This window comes from Microtus oregoni, unplaced genomic scaffold, assembly GCF_018167655.1.
Source record: "Microtus oregoni isolate MIOR12 unplaced genomic scaffold, Mior012 000006F_ref0000085, whole genome shotgun sequence".
Classification (NCBI taxonomy): domain Eukaryota; kingdom Metazoa; phylum Chordata; class Mammalia; order Rodentia; family Cricetidae; genus Microtus; species Microtus oregoni.
Window position 1 is genome coordinate 11,587,171 of NW_024543065.1, and position 4,734 is coordinate 11,591,904.

Sequence of the window (4,734 nt, forward strand, 5' to 3'; positions counted from 1 at the left end):
CACTCTTACAAGGTACACGGTACGTATGGAAACCATCCCTGCATATCAGACCAAGAAACGGACTTAAAGGAAGTAGTTTTCTGAATTGGGAAGCGGTTGCGGGGACGAGGCAGAAATCCTTAATAAATAAATAAATTTAAATAAAAAAAAAGATCACACAGGTTAATGTTAGCTGAATAAGAATTCTAAGCCAGTTTATTCTCAGAGCCCATGAAATTTTCTTTCTTGTGTTTCTTCAACATCTGAGAAGCTTCCCTGATAGGGGTTGACTGATGTATACTGTGTATTACATATATAACATATCATGAGCTGTCCACTTGATAATATGTCCTTTTAGCAAAGTGATAGTAGTAGTTTCTCTTATAGGGGCTATTACCTGGCTCAAAACAAGTTCACGGCCTCAATAATAGCAATAATTTATTTCCTTAAAAATTATTCCTTTGTGCCACGTATGGATAGTGCCTGCCTTTAATCCCAGCATTAGGGCATCAGAGGCATTGAATTCCTATTAGTTGAAGGCCAGCCTGGTCTAGAGATTGAGTTCCAGGACAGCTAGAGCTATTATACATAGAAACCCTGTCTCAAAAAAGAAAAAAAAATAGTATTCCTTTGGAGTAAGGAGTGTGGACTCTTCTAAATGGAGCAATGGTTAGTGTCACTTGCCAACTTGATATAATCTACAATCCTCTGGGAGATAGGCCTCTGGGCATGTCTGTGAGGGAGTAACCTGATTGCTTTAACTGAGATGGAAGACCTGCTCACTTTTGGTAGGGGCTGGGATCCTGAACTGTGTAAAGGAAGAAAAAGGGTAGAGTAGCAATAAGATCCATTGCTCTCTGTTCCTCATTATGAATATAATGTGACCATTTGCTTCAAACTCTGTGACTTCCCTGCCATGGGTTGTACCTTGAATAGGGAGCAAAAATAAACCTTTCTCTCTTAAGTGGTATATCTGTCTGTCTGTCTATCTATCTATCCATCCATCCATCTATCATTTATCTGTCTGTCTGTCTCTTATCTATCTTTCTATTGTTAGACTTTTATCACAGCAACAGGAAAGGAAGTAAAAGAAAAGACATACTGCTCTCCTCAATCATGTCACTGATTACCTAAGAAACACGCAACCACAGGGGACAATGATATACGTGACTCAGGGAGCTCCAAGTACTTTCTTGCAAGAGAATCTCCACTGCTCCAGTTATGACCATGACTTCTGGAAGGCCTGATCTAAAAGCTGACCACAGTAACAGATCTCACTACAGTGGGAGAATCTTCCCACAAGCAGAACAGCTTCTCTCAGGAATGAAACTAAGAAGAGCCTGGATTTTTTTTTTTTTTTTAAGGTTGGAGAGAGAATTAGAGGGGGGAATTAGAGGGATGAGTAAGATTGAAGGCTAGCTTTTCATTTTGCATTGAAGAGTCAGTTAACAATGGTTACAAAGGAAATTAAAAGCCTGGAAGCATTTGAGGTTTTTGTTATTTCTGAAGTTACGAAACACATCAGGGTTGCAGAGGCCCTCATTTAATGTGGTGTAGCAATGCGACAGCCTTTGTGGATAGGCTCTGGAACCCTTTGAATGGCTTCCATGAGCAGATCAGCATTCTCTTTACAACAGTGACCCTCTGGTTGTGCGTGCCCATCTTTCTGGCTCTTAAAGGCCATAGCCCCACATTTGTCATGATGTTCACTCAAGCAGTGTGTGTTTAGGGATTTGAGGGTGAGAAGAAAGGCCTGGCTGGAAATGCAGCTGTGAAGCCGAGGAAGGGAAAAGTCCAGAAAAGAATCACCAAGCAGCAGTTCAAAGTAACACAGTGTCTACTGATGATTCTTGTGGGGAAACTGTCACTCAAATTCCAAAGCCCAAGTAGAATCTAACCCTGCATTCACTGTAAATCACCTGTAAAGCATGTTTTCCATGGCCATAAAAAGAGAGCTCTCAGTGTCAAAAAGATAAGTCTGTCAGACTCAGTGAAGGTACAAATAAAGCTCACAAAACCTCCTTAGCGAATAGAGCAGAGGTTATATCAACTTCTATTTCATTTGTGTCATGAGCTAAAAATTCATCTACGTACTTGAATGATACTCATGAATCGAAGTTTCATGAACAGATAATATTATCCCAATAGGGAGGGGGATGAAGAAGGCAAAACACTGGTGGAAGCCCTCATGGTTAAGAAGTGGGTGAGAATTAATTCCAGGAGGACTAACAGCTGTGCCATCCTCTGAAGCATCACTTCCTCTCACACTTGTATCATGCCCTTTTATGGAAGTGGAACACATTTTTAAAATGAAGGAAAAGATAAGCGGACTTTTACATCGTTACACAGTCCATTGATTTGTTAAATGGCGAGTTCTATAATCAAAATCAGGTTCTTCAATAATTTTTAAATAAATTTGCATTTTGTTACATTTCAGTCTGCCTGGCATATAGAGTGTGTGTTTTCCAGAGCTGTTGATTTTTTTCAAGTCTTCTCTCGTCTGCAGCCCTGATAAGGAAGATGAATGAAAGAAACAAATCAGAATTTGGCCTGACATAAAAGGCATGGACCCTTCTTCCTCACACATTCTATTATTTCATTAGTTTGCATTTTCAAAGATAAGCACCTAATGTCTACTTTATTTTTTAAACATTGTTGGAACTTTCCACCATTTTAACCCCGAAGAAAAGCCTCTCATGACACCTTTAGGGTACATAGTCACATGAATAAAAGCAGAGGCATTATCCTTGTTTTGAGACAGGGTTACAGATTAGCCTTGTGTAGTAATACGAGTGGCAGGGCTGCGTCCCCAGCACCCCGGCCGCCTGCTAGCTTATGCCCCGAAATAATTACACGGACACTGTATTCTTTTAAACACTGCTTGGCCCACTAGCTCTAGCCTCTTACGGGCTAATTCTTATATTTTGCCTAACCCATTTCTAGGTCACTAGGTGCGCTTACCGGGAAATATTCAGCATGTCTGACCTGGCGGCTTGCTCCATCGCATCTGCTTCAGAGAGCAGAGCTATAGCGTCTGCCCGGGAGAGGGGAGCATGGCGTCTCTGAGCTCACTTCCTCTTCCTCCCAGCATTCTGTTCTGTTTACTCCACCCACCTATGTTCTAACCAATAAAATGGGCCAAGGCAGTTTCTTTATTTTTTAACCAATGACCTTCCTCCATCAGCCTTGAGGTCACCAAATAGGTGAGGCTGTCTGGCTCAGAAGCCTTTGCAATGCTGAGCCTCTTAAGCACATGACATTATACCATCCCTTGATGTCCTTAGAGCCTTAGTAAGTAAAGGTGCTGAATCTTTATTAGTAAATAAGATGGCATGCCTTTGGGTAAATCATGTTCTCATGCATTAGAAAGGAAAACCCTCTGAAGCAAGTTCACATTTGGAAGAAAGCAGAATCAGCATTAAAGAAGTAGGTGGCCTACAGCAGATATTTAATTCAAGAATACAGTTTAATTAGAGATTTTAGAAGCAAATGCAATCTAAGCATGCCAAGGAAATTTCACAATTTGGTAAAGCCAAAAAAAGTAAAGACAAAAAAAGTTTTGTCAAAGATCTGTGGATGGGATTTCTTTCTGTTCAGACAGTTGGACATTACCATATCTGATACAGAAAACTGAAACAACAGAAACATTCTGAAGGGGAGTTATGAGAAAAAGAAAGCTTTTTAAAATTGCATAAGAATATAAAACAGGGTTTAGACTCTACTGATGTCGTGGCATTCAGAGGCAAACAGTTGTTGGTGCTCTGAGGGGCCCTCGGACTGAAGCTAAACTCGGGTGACCCTGGCCCTTTCTTACCCACTCCTTCTCGCCCATCTTTCTCTCTCCAGGGAGGATGAAACATGCAGGCCTGCATGACAGGACACCTCCTGGAAGCTATGGGAACCATGGTTATGCCTATAGTGGACATAATGGCTGTGAGGAATAGAATGACATACTCACTGAAAATCTGAGAAGCAAAGTGGATGCTATCAAATCTCTTCTCATTGAAATAGGCCATGAAGTTAGCAATCAAAACAAACTATTATCTGAAATGGATTCACAATTTGATTCTACAACTGGATTACTAGGTAAAACTATAGAAAGACTGAAGATTTTGTCCAGAGGAAGCCAAACAAAATTGCTGTGCTCTAGGATACTGTTTTCATTGTTTGTCTTTTTTGTCATTTAGTGGATTATTAAACTGAGGTGATGCAAGTTAGTGTGGGCTTGGAATCTGTTGCAGTTAATATCTTGGGGTACCACATTGATAGTCAGCATCCTAATGTATCCAATGCCCTTCTTCATTGAAGATTACTGGAGATTTCCTCTTTCAGAAATCATACTATACCACATAATGTTTTTTGACTACTGTCCCTTATCAGCTCATTTTGGCCGCTATTTTCAGGAATATGGAGTTAGCCTGAAGTCAGCGTGGCTGGAGCAATGTTTTCCCAGTCAGATTTAATATATCAATATCATACACCTAATGTGATTACATTAAGTGTATCTTTCTGAAGCAAGTGGGAGAGCAATAGATGCTATAGAGCCTGACATCTGCTTTTGTGGTGGCTGTTGGATAGTGATAGAATGTTCCCTTTTCTTTGCTTGATGTCATCATTGGGATGATGGGCTTTGCCTAACTTGTTACCATTAGACACCAAGTTTCTTTTCCTTACGATTTTCTTAATATATTTGTTCACTTGAACTCTTTGTATAAGGACTTCCTCGTGTAAAACTATTGACATATTTCTGTGGGA

General features: G+C 40.3%; 1 pseudogene; it reads left to right on the forward strand.

Moving 5' to 3' along the window:
- Positions 1 to 3,830: 3,830 nt before the first annotated feature.
- On the forward strand, positions 3,831 to 4,187 carry LOC121449095 (annotated as a pseudogene).
- The last annotated feature ends 547 nt before the right edge of the window (positions 4,188 to 4,734 follow it).